The sequence below is a fragment of the Arachis hypogaea genome, chromosome 11 (genome assembly GCF_003086295.3).
Source record: "Arachis hypogaea cultivar Tifrunner chromosome 11, arahy.Tifrunner.gnm2.J5K5, whole genome shotgun sequence".
NCBI classification, from domain to species: Eukaryota; Viridiplantae; Streptophyta; class Magnoliopsida; order Fabales; family Fabaceae; genus Arachis; species Arachis hypogaea.
This window is the reverse complement of record NC_092046.1, coordinates 46,180,377-46,193,174: the sequence shown is the minus strand read 5'-3', so window position 1 is coordinate 46,193,174 and position 12,798 is coordinate 46,180,377. Positions and strand designations below refer to the sequence as shown.

General features: G+C 29.4%; 1 long non-coding RNA gene and 1 other non-coding gene across 2 annotated transcripts; both read left to right on the top strand.

Annotated features, from left to right (window-relative positions):
• Window positions 1–406: 406 nt before the first annotated feature.
• Window positions 407–2,161, top strand: LOC112723872 (uncharacterized). Its single transcript, XR_003163210.2, has 3 exons — window positions 407–468; window positions 1,407–1,465; window positions 1,628–2,161. It is a non-coding gene; the product is annotated as an uncharacterized lncRNA (long non-coding RNA).
• Window positions 2,162–4,693: 2,532 nt separating this feature from the next.
• Window positions 4,694–4,802, top strand: LOC112725672 (small nucleolar RNA R71). The gene has a single exon (XR_003164764.1). It is a non-coding gene; the product is annotated as a small nucleolar RNA R71 (small nucleolar RNA).
• The last annotated feature ends 7,996 nt before the right edge of the window (window positions 4,803–12,798 follow it).

Here is a 12,798-nt window from a genome sequence, read left to right as displayed (position 1 = left end):
TCTTTTTGTTTTTGATTCCCCTTTCTCTCTTTTCTGATTTCATTTTATTAGAGATGGAAATTATCATTAGAGTCTTCCCAATTTATAGGTCGGAGTGATTCCAGAGCAAGATACTATCCCGGAAGAGGTTGCAACCACCGACTAAGAGGGATTTACAGCAACGAGGGACATACTGAAAAGCCAACCGATGTGGACGGTGGAAGAAGTCAGGAACAGATCTGAGATCGACGTTAGTCTCTTGCTAACAGGAAATGATGGTGAGTCTTCTTCTATACGTCACATTCATCACTTTCTCCTTTTATCCCTTTTGTTTTTTAGTTTTTTCCACGGTTTTAGTGAATTGTAATGTGAATTTTGTGTTGAAATGTGAAACTGTGTTGTGGTGTTGTGCATTTCTTTGGTTCAGGTCAGGCTTACCCTTTCGAAGCAGTGCGAGCTGAGTCATTTTGAGCATACTTTCCAATATTGGTAAGTGGTAATTAAGAGCTTTGTTACACTTTTCTGCTTCTGTAAGAAAAATTAAGGGAGGAAAAAATATAGAAGGCTCTATGTAAAATATTGGCTTGAGGAAAAAAATTATTTATTTATTTATTATTATTATTATTTACAGGTTTTATAAGATGAATTGAATTGTTCAGAATGTAATATTAGACTAGAATTTATTTGCTTTAACGGATAAGGAAATAAATGAAATTATTGAACTTGAGTGAAATGGTGTTTTGTTCAAATTCAAGCAATGAAATAGAGCAAAATCATTTAAAATGACTAGCTCTATTCAAACAATGAAATGGGGCAAAATCTTTTAAAATGACTAGCTCCTATGGAATTTGAAACACAGTGTTGATTCGCTGCTTTTCTGTTTCTGTGATTCTTTTATTAGTCTTTTTGCTTCTCTCTTTTTTTTTTGTATGTTCTCATTATTTTCCTTATCTTCCCTCCTTTTAGTGTTTTGATAAATCCTAATTAAATTTTGCTAAGAATATGTTTTAAACTTAAGTTCAATTTCTAATTGATTTCGTTGAGATGATTACTGCTTCTCATACTTAAATTTCATACGTTTTGTATTACTTTGTAATACATTTCATTATCACAAATGCACAATTACCAGGACAAATTCACTTTTATTGTTGAAGGGGACTCTTTTTATAAATCTTTCGGCTTATTTTACGAAATGGGAGAATAGAAGTTGAGGACTGACAAGGAAAAATTTCTAGTAAGTTAATGATGAAAGGGGGAAGAAGAAAGGGACTGTGCTTTCTGTTATAAGTGAAAATTCCTCCAAAAGTATATGAAATATTTGCATAAAGAGAATTAGTTAAATACCTTTCTAAGGAACTTTGTCCTAACTTAATTTTATATTTTTATTTGTCAAAGTTTTGAAAATAATAATTCTAAGGATGTTTCAGGTTCATAATGATGATGAGGTAAGGGCATTGTTCATGCTGCTCTCCAACTCAAGCAATTGGTACACTCACATTTTATCAATATCCATCTTTCATTTCTCTCTAATTTTTATAAATTTGGTTTCAATTCTTATTTTTATGATGTCGGATACCCTCAAAGTTGACAGCTTTTTCCTTTTTACATTTTTCTTACCAACTATTTGTATTTTTGTTTCTTTTGTCAGTGTGTTCAGAACTTCAGATAGTGAAGGAGACATGGGGCTTTCAAGTGGGAGACATGCAAGGCACTATACCCGTTACACTTGGGCTCTCAAGACAGCATTCTTTCCTCAGGTAAGTTTGAATTTAAATATTTTAAAATGATCAAAGTATTTGGTGGTCTGCCGTGAGTTTAAAATCTTGCTATGAATTAATTTCACTTTTTTTAATTCTTTCCTTATTTTAATTAATAGTTTCTTTTCAATGTTTTAGCTTTATATTTCAAATCAGAAATTTATTTAATTTATTTATTTGTTTTTTTTTAATTTAAGATATTTTTCTAATTTTTACTTTTTTTAGTTCTTTTGTATGTGGAGTCTCCCTCCTTTTGCAGTATGATGATAATTCTCTCCCTTTTAGTAATTTGAGTAACATTATAATGAATTTATGATAATTTAGTCCTTAAAATTTCTGTGTGGATTTTATATTGTGGTATGTTAGTTAAAGTGGATTACCTGCTAAAAGAGAATGCAAGATACAAGAAGCTGCAACAACAGACATATTGCATATACATTTATATATCTATGTAAACATACATGCATATATTATATTGTTACTCATTTAGATCAAGTTTTTGTTCTTCGCATTTTAATTACAAGTGATTTTGTTTGTTTATGTTTGCTTTAATAGTCATACTACTATCTCGATGAATGTTACAATACTTCTTTGATGTTTGGAGTTTTGAAACTCCATATAATTTTAACAAAAAAAATATTATTAAAATTTAAAACTCAATTCACCTTGCGTTAATTTAGATTAACATTTAATGCACATTGATAAAATCAATAAACAATTAATACATTTTTTTAAAAAGCTACAAACATATTAATTACAACTTGTAAAATATATTTTTAATAAATGATAATTATAATTACTATAAGAAATTTAATATGCTCTATTAATATATAAGTTATTAAATTAGTTAATAAAATTTAATTAATTAATAATTTTATATTTTATTTATTTTAATTATTTATTTAAAATTATAATTTATTTCATAAAATTTATTTAATATACTATCTTCTTTTATTGTTTAAAAATAATGAGTTTGTTCACAGACAAACTTATTCCTATTTTTGTGCAATTTGAATCGTATTCGTATATTTTATTTTTTTATTAATATAATTTTATTCACATATTTAAATCTTAAATTTTTTAAAATTTTTTATTTAAAATTTAGATAGATATAATTTAAATTAATAATTTAATTTAATAAAAATAAACGTATTCGTATTATTTTTATTATCTTAAGCAAAAAATATCTCTAACTGTATTTTTTAGGTAAGATTTATTAATCTTTTCAGATATACACTCTAATATTATTAATTTAAAAGATTACATATATCTATCTCTTTTGTTGAGATATTTAAAGATCATGTTTAACTGTTTTAAAAAAATAATAAAAAATATTTATTTAAAATAAGATGAATATATTTATTTAAAATTTATAAATTTTAAATAAATTTATTCGTATTAATTTTAAAATAATACCAATATGTTTATTTAAATAAAAAAATTAAAATAATAAGAGTATTATATCCTTTTAATTCTTTTAAATTTTTATTTTTGTCATAATTTTATAATAATTTAATATCAATCTAAAAATAAAATAAATTTAAATTAAAACAAAAAATTTAGTCTAAATAAAATTTAATGCTAATTTTTTTCTCTCCTTAGTAATTTAATGTTGATTCTTTTCTCTCTCCTTAATAATTAAATGATGATTTTCTCTCTCTTTAATTAAGGAGCACTAAAACTCCAAACAAGTTTTTTCTCTTACTTTTAATTAAAAAGCACTAAAACTCCAAACAACTTTAGAATATCAAATTACGTCCCTACTATCTCTTTTGCGAATCACTTTTTAGAAAATGTTTTACTAAAGTGATGTTGCAATTGTGTCATCATTGTTGCAGCTTTGTGAACCCGTGTGAATCAACAAAAAGAAGAGTACCCTGTACCAAACATTTATGGCACCGTTTTGAATATGTATCTAGATTCTTAGTCAGCGTGCCATTTATTACTACTGCAATGCAATTGATGATTGAAAAAAAATAGAAAAAAATAAGATCATATTTTAGTTTATCCGTAAGCTCAAGAAATTTAATATAGGAATGTAAGAAAAATTTTATCCAGGGTAATGCTGTTTGTTTATTTTAACTATTATTAAAAATCAAATGAAATGTTGTGGTATTTTATCTTTTTCTTCTTTAATTGTTTTTAAGGTGTTCATTTTATTTGGCCAAAGAAAGATGGTTTCTCATTTTATTCGGCGTCAACCTCTATAACGAGGGCTTTGCACTCTTTTCTTGGGTTTACTTCAATATTACTTAGAAGAGTACTTGCAGAGGACTCAGGTATCCGCTTGCTTAGCTGACTTATCTGCACCTCCAGATTTCTAATGGAGGACCTAGTCTCTGTCATGAAACTATAGGTGGTCTTAGAGAGATTGGAGACTATGGCAGCTAAGTCAGAGAGGCTTTGCTTAGAAGTCTCCATCTGTGGCTGAGAATGTGGGAATTGTCTATTGTTGAACCTATTCTGGTCCATTCCACCTTGATTGTTGTTGAAGCCTTGCTGAGACTTCTGTTGATCCCTCCATGAAAAGTTAGGATGGATCCTCTATGATGTATTGTAGGTGTTTCTATAAGACTCATTGACCTATTCCATCATGGGTTGATCTGGGTCATAGGCGTCTCCTTCATTGGATGCCTCTTGAGTGCTGAAAGTTGTAGCTTACATTCCAGTCAAATGCTGAGAAATCATGTTGACCTGCTGGGTCAGGATTTTATTTTGAGCCAAGATAGCGTTCAAAGTGTTTACCTCCAGGACTCCTGTCTTCTGAGCTGCCCCATTGTCCACAAGGTTCCTCTCAGAAGTGTATATAAATTGGTTGTTTGCAACTATGTCAATGAGTTCCTGTGCCTCTTCAGGCGTCTTCTTCAAGTGGAGTGATCCACCCGCAGAGTGGTCCAATGACATCTTGGATATCTCAGAGAGGCCATCATAGAAGATATCTAGTATGGTCCAGTCTGAGATCATGTTAGGAGGACACCTTCTGATCAGTTGCTTGTACCTCTCCCAAACTTCATAGAGGGATTCACCCTCTTTTTGTCTGAAGATTTGAACTTCCACCCTAAGTTTGCTCGGCTTCTAAGGTGGAAAGAACTTGGTCAAGAATGCATTGACCACTTTCTCCCAAGAGTCTAGGTTTTTCTTAGGCTGAGAATCCAGCCAGAGCCTAGCTCTGTCCCTTACAGCAAAGGGGAAAAGCATGAGCTTGTAAACCTTTGGATCCACTCCATTAGTCTTGACAGTATCACAAATCTACAAGAAATCAGAGATGAATCTGTTGGGATCTTCTTGTAGACGTTCATGAAACTGGCAGTTCTGTTTAACTAGAGTGACCCGTTAAGGCTTCAGCTCAAAGTTATTTGTACCAATGGCAGGTTTGGAGATGATGCGCCCATAGAAGTCAGAAGTGGGGGCAGTATAGTCATTAAGGACCTTCCTTGCATCTCCTCCATCATTAGGATTGCCTGGCATGTGTGTATTTTTAGCTTCTTGTTCGAAAGTCTCTGTGAAGTTTTCTCCAGAGTGCTGAGCTTTAGCTTGTTGTAAACGCCTCCTTAGGGTCCTCTCAGGTTCAGGATCAGGATTAAAGAGGGGTTATTTATTCCTGTTCCTGCTCATAAACAAGAAGAAACAAACCAAGAAAAGAAAAGAGTGGGAGTTTCTATGTTAGAGTATAGAGAACTTCCAATGAGATACCTAGAAAAAAAAAGAAGAAAGAAGGTAGAGAAAGGAGATAGAATTCGAAATAATGGAGATAGATATATTTGAGAATTCGAAAATTAAGAAGAAAGAGATTTTAAAATTAAAATATTTTTGGTTTATTTTTATTTTATTTATTTAATTTCAAAATAATAAAGAGGAATAAAAGAAAATTAAAAGCTAGGACAACTAATTAACTAACAAGATTTGAAAATTAAAGGACAATTTTTGAAAAATAGAAAGAAAAAGTCAAATAAAGATTTTGAAATTCAAATTTAAAAGAAAGTAAATATTTAACAAGATAAAAATTAAAATTTTAAATTTCAAAAAGAAGATAAGATAGGTAAGGTTTAAAATTGAAATATAAGATAAAGGATAAAAAATCTTAAGAAAGATAAGATTTTGAAAAATTAAAGATTTGAAATTCAAGTTTAAAAGATATAAGTTAGAATTTTAAAAATTTTAAGTTTAAAATAAAGATAAGATACTTCAATTTTAAGATTTAAAAAGAAAGATAAGATAAAGATTTGAAAAGATTAGGAAAGCTAAGATTTTAAAAATTAAAAATTACTAACAAAAAAATATCAAACTTAAAATTTGAAATTAAATAAAAATAAGATAAAGATTTGAAAATTTTAAATTAAAATTTTTGAAAATGTGAAGGAAAAATTTTAAATTTTTTTTAAATTTAAAAAGAAAAAGAAAACACTAAACAAACACCAAACTAAAAAATTTTGAAATCAAAGATACTAATTTTCAAAAATTCTAAAAGAAAGAAATACCAAAAGACACCAAACATAAAAATTTTGAAATCAAACAAGAAAAATTACCAAGAAAGTTTCGAACATAAAGAAAGAAAAACAAGAACAATTTTCGAAAATCAAGACAAGAAATAAAAATCAAAGGGACACTAAATTTAAAAACTGACACAAGACTCAAACAAAAGAAAAAGATTATTAAAGATAAAAAGTTTTTGAAAGGTTTTCGAAAAAGAAAATAAGAAACACAATTAAAGAAAACTAATAAAAGATACCTGATCTAAGCAATAAGATAATCCGGTAGTTTGTCAATCTCGAACAATCCCTGGCAACGGCGCAAAAAACTTGATGCGCGAAATTCAGAACTTTGTACAGCTTGACCGGCAAGTGCACCGGGTCGTCCAAGTAATACCTCAGGTGAGTGAGGGTCGAATCCCACGAGGATTGTCGGATTGAGCAAGCAATGGTTATCTTGCAAATCTTAGTCAGGCGAATAGAAAAGATGGTTGTTGTGGTAAACGCATAAAACATGATAAGAAAAGAATTACTGAATTGATGTGGAAACAGTGATAGGAAATCGGTTAAGGCCTTGGAGATGCTTGTTCTTCCGAATTAATACTTCTTACTGACTACTTTAACAATGAGTGATTAAAGCCGGGGCTAGTGGTAATTAATTAATCTCCTCTTATCCAAATCAAAAGCCAGTGCTAATAGTCCTTTAATCTGAACGAGGGTGAAGCTCCACAATTCAATCTCTGGTGATCCTACTCAAAACGCCACAGACAGGGTCAGATCTTTTGGATCGGAGAGTGATGCTCAGGGTTCTATCATTAACGCCATAGAGACCTCAATTACCCCTGACTGACAGAATTTTATGTCACGTACCCCAATCAGCCTAGATAACATGTTGGAACCTGTGATGCATTCTCAAACTACATCTTAAGGCATGACAAGAGCTCATGTAGAATAGGGGTCATACTCTCGTTCCATCCCAATTCATAAAGATGAAGAACGACAATACATCATAGAATGAAATCAAACATGTATTAAAGTAGAAAAGTAATCATATCAATCCATAGGAATGAGCAAAACTCCTATTTTTAACCTAGGAGGTTTAGTTGCTCATAGTTTACAAAAATTAATAGTAAAATGTCAAAAGGTGAAAAAATCCCTAACAAGGGTGATCTTTGTTCTATATATACTAATCTAATAATTGAAAATTACAAAGATGAAATAAAACTAGGCTAGGGTGCAAAAATCTGCTTTTTCGGTCGACTTTGGTGAGTGTTTGGGTTGAGTTTGGCGTCCAACTTAGAGTTGTGGGTGTTAAACGTCCACTAGAGGGTTCTTTGGTGCGTCCTTGCTCCTTTGGTGGCATTGATCACCCGTTTTGTACATTTAACGCTGGCCTTGGTCCTTTTAGGGCGTTGAACGCCAGAAAAATAATAAGTTTGGCGTTCAACGCCCGTTTTGGACAGTTATTTCCAAAGAAAAGTACAGAACTTGTCATATGAAACCATCACATTGTTTAGTTAGTTAAGGAAGTAAAGATTAGAATTAAAGACGGGTATTTACGAGTTTCAGTGTTTCTTTTTTTTAAAAGTCACAGTAGTATTAAGAAACATAAAGTGAAACATTTAAAGAGTAAAATAAAATGTATTTTTTACGTTTTAAACTTTTCCGTCTATTCTTTTCTTTGAAAACACGCAAATATAATCGGAAAAAACGAGAATAAAAAACAAGAGTAAATACTGTTTTTATTTTCTAATTATTTGTTCAAAATACTAAATGTCATTTTTTTTTTCGAAAATTTTTAATTGGTCTCATCGTTAATCTGAATGGTCTTGACATATTAACAAGTAGTTTATTACATAAATTATTTCTGGAAAGTCCTAGAAGTTAGCTTTCTAGCGCTATTGAGAGCGCGTCATTTGGACCTCTGTAGCTCAAGATATGCTTGTTAGAATGCACGGAGGTCAGGAGTTGACAGCATCTGTAGTCCTTTATTTGCCTCTGAATCAGACTTTGCCAAAACTTGCTAGATTCACCAAAAAATTACCTAAAATCATGGAAAAATACAAAAACTCAAAGTAGCATCCAAAAAGTGATTTTTTCACTAAAACCTACTAAAACTTGATAAAACTCAATGAAACATAACTAAAAACACTAAGAAAATAGTACTAAAAAGTGTATAAAATATCCACTCATCAGAGTGTTAACAAGAATGAGGTAGATTTATATCTTATGGAGGCCATAGAGAAGAGTGGCATGCAATTTGACATTCTAAATTGGTGGAATGTGAATTTCACTAAATATACAATTCTTGGACAGATTGCAAGAGACGTCTTAGCCATGCCAGTTTTTAGAGTAGCTTCAGAATCAGCATTTAGTACTGGAGGAAGGGTGTTGAATAATAGGAGTTCTCTAACTCTGATGACAGCTGAAGCATTAATTTGTACACAAAATTGGCTCCAAAACTTGTTCTTGAGGAGCTCATTGAAGAATTGGAGAAGTTGAAATTAGGTATGGTTAAGCTTCAATTTATAATTTTCTTTATTTTTAATCTAGTTTTTATTTATATATATATTATTTGTTATGATTGTTTTTTGTTTTATATATTTTGTAGAAGTTGCACCCACTCCTGATCATAATGAAGAAGATTCTATTGTTGAGTCTGATTGAGTATATTTTGTTATGGTATGAATTGTTCTCTTCATTATTAGAATGTATAACTAGACTAGAATATTTTTCTACTAGTGCTATATTATTATTATTATTATTATTATTATTATTATTATTATTATTATTATTATTATTATTATTATTATTATTATTATTATTATGTAACTGCTTTTTGATTTCAGGTTGGTTTGCGTAAAAAAGTTTAACTGTTTTGTTGGAGAAGACACCATAACGTGGCTATCTTTTGATGGAAATTTATATTTATTTTCAGTTGGGTTGACTATTGAACTTTTAAACTTCTTTAATTGTCGTATTTGAATTCCTTTTGTCGTTGAATTTCATTGGATCAAGATTTTGCTAACTATTGTGTATTTGTGTTTGTCGATTTCAATGTTATGACTTTGTGAAATAGTATGGTAGTAATTTTTTTAATTGATTAAAAAAACCGAACAAACCAAACTAAACCAAACCGATTTTAATTGATTTGGTTGGTTCGGATGGCTTCGATAAAAAAATCAAACCAAACCAAACCATAGTTTAATTAAACAATTGGATCGGATGATTTTTATCTAAAAAAAATCGAACCAAATCGCACCGCGAACACCCCTACTCTCAACAGATTAGCAAATTTCAATGGTTCAACGAGTTTTCTTGCTCGAAACCTGATTTCAATGAATTCGGTCACGAGCAAGGGAGTTGTTCATAATATGGCCCAAACAACTAAAGTCAAAGCCCAAAAGGAGTTAGTCTATCATTAATGGGCCTCAAATCTATTCTGGTCCAAAAAGATCAGTTTCTAAGGTACATAGGTTAACCTACCCAACCTGCTCGGGGGTACGAGTACCCAAAACTATACCCGACCCGACTTACATGGCAAGCCAGATTCTGTCATCCACTAGTTCAAATATCATCAACAATTCAATCACTTTCCTAATGTGGGATAACTTCCTAAATATCGTGGAAGAAACTATCCATTATTACTAGTGGAGAAATTCATGAGTGTTGGCGAAGTCATCATTTTCCTCTATAAATATCCCATCAAAATCAAGTATTTCTCAATTCCAATTCACTTAAACATGCTTTAAACTCTTGCTAACTTAAATATCGAAATTTCTTGTAAGTACCAACACTACCGTCTAGGAGAGGACGTCAGTCAACCTATCATTTCGGCGAACAAGTTGGAACTTTCGTCAAAAGAAGTTTGAACCTCACGTTTAGACTCAGATCTACCTTGATTTTAAGAGAGAGAGAGAGAGAGAAAAAGAGAGAGAGAAGGGACGATTATATTTTTTTATTTTTTTCAATTTTCTAAAAATAAAATTTTCAATTGTTTTGTTTATATTTAAAAAAAATAGAAATAGCAGATAAACAATATTGTTATTTTTACTTCTTTTTTTTCTCTTATTATAGGTAAAAGTTTATTTTATAAAAAATAAAATTATAAATAATATTAAATATAAATTATCGATATTCAGTCTATCCTAACTTAATTTAGATAGTATAAGAATAAAATTGAAATAATTAATATCATGATAAATCATTTACTGTTTATTCTAGTTAATAAAATTCAACAGGAGAAATAGCAATATATGACTCAAATCATATTTTAAACTTTCATTATTTTTTTGAAAGATAAAAGATAAAATATACTATTTATATGAATAAGTAAAAATTTATTTCTTCCAAAAATTAAAATTATAAATGACAACGTGATAATTTGAAACTTCCAATGCAACTAACCGATCTATTTAAATTGAATTAATTTCTATTGATATTTTAAAATATCAAAAAACAATAATATTGTGAATTTTTTTTTATTTTATCGAAAAGTTGAATTTTTTTTCACAGGTGTCATGTGATATAAATTTTTTATCTTAAATTAGTTGTAAACACTAACGGTTATTATTGTTGCTGTTGACTTCTTGTTGATCAAAGCGTAACATTGTTATCAAATAGAATTTGAGGGTCTTCAAGAGGGCAAATTCTATCGTATGGTTAGTTGAACACATCTATATGTCTGAATCTTACATGAACTTGGCATGCTTTGGACATGTGTAAGGGAGACCAGGGGTGTTGCTGTTGCTGAGCAGGCAGAATGGCTGACACAAGCAGTGAGGTGCAGTCTTTTAAAATGCGTTCTGGGTGAGATTACTGAGATAAAAATAGGTGGTTAATTTAATGATGCAATTTACTGTTTTTGGTGATGGGTCGAAAAAATGCACATAGACTATGCTTTTGTATGATTGGTTTGAATTTTGATGTCCAATAAAATTTAAAGAGGTCTGAAAACATTAGAGCCACAAACGAAAAAAAAAGGCTGGATTTATCAAAAGTGAATTCCACGAGCATCCAAACAGAGAAGTTAACGTTAGTGGAGGCATAAAAAAAAATCATGGTTGGAATAGGTGAATAAGAGTTTTAGGATGTGTTTGGCAAAAAGCACGTTTTTTCTTTTTGGAAGCTTTAAATTTTTGTTTGTCTAATTTTTTCTTCATGAAGGCAGAAGTGTTTTACATTAGAGACAACGTTTACAAAAAGCAAAAATTCTTAGTTTTTGTGTTTCACTAGCGGACTTTTAGCCACTAACACTTAACATTTTTTTTTACCGATGTTATCCTTATATTATTATATTATTTATGGAATTCTTATTGTTTTTTTTTACATGACTTTTTTTTTATTATTTTTTATCTGTTTTTTTATAAATTTTTTATTTAATATTATACACTTTTATAATTGTGATTTTTGTGTATTATGTTTATTATTATTTTTTTATAATGTGATTTATTTATCTCATTAGGTAATTTAAATTAAAAGAAAAAATTATCCATAAATAACAATAGTAAAAAATTTTAACATACTAAAAATATACTATATAAAAAACTTATTAAAAAAATGAACATGTATAACAAAATAATATTATAATTTGATATCATGTCCTCTTTAGTAATTATCTATCTAAAAGTGATTTTAACTAATATTATCCAAACAATATTTATTTTATCAAAATAAATTTTGGTATAGAGTTGTCAAACATAAATCATATTAACACAAAGTTACTTCTACTTGAAATCAATTTTATAGAATCACTTTTATTCGAACTCCAGTTTGACAAACCACAATCTAAACATATGCTTAGTAGTTAGTTGCTTAGGGTTAACCTCCAAAAATGCCCTTGAATTATTTAAACGCTGACAAAGATGTACTCGAATTTCGCTTTCGAAAAAAATTCCTTTAAATAATTCAGAGATGCAAAAAAATGCATAACATTGAATTTGTATTTTCGAAAAATATGTTAGAGATTGATTTTTTATGCGAGCTTTTGCAAGCATGATTAGAAAAATGAGATACTGTTATTCTTAATATTTGGTGAGTTTTTTGCTAAGTATGTATTTTTTTTATTTTTGAAACGTATTATTGGTTGGTAATAAAAAATTACAAAAGAAACATACATAACAAAAAATCACCGAATTTTAAAGATAATAATACCCCATTTTTGTATGCATGCTTGCCAAAAATCACATCAAATTTCAATCTCTAATGTATTTTTTGAGAAATACACTTTTACTGTTAGATAATGACGCAAAAATCTAACATTAAGTATGTATTTCTCTGAAAATACATAAGATTGAATTTAGATGCGTTTTCAAGCAAACATGAGCAGAAAAATAAGTTGTTATAATTTTTAAAATTTAGTGTTTTTTGCTAAGCTTATATTCTTTTTGTGATTTTTTTAAAGTAATATTGGTTGGTAACAAATATATTACCAAAAAAATATATACTTAACAAAAAATCACCAATTTTTTTTTTTTACTTTTTATACTCTTGATGCACACAAGACTGATTTCACCAGTAACTTATCGGTTGAACTAATAAACCAACAAACCAATAGTCAAATCGGTTCGATCACCAGTTCAGTTCTAACAACT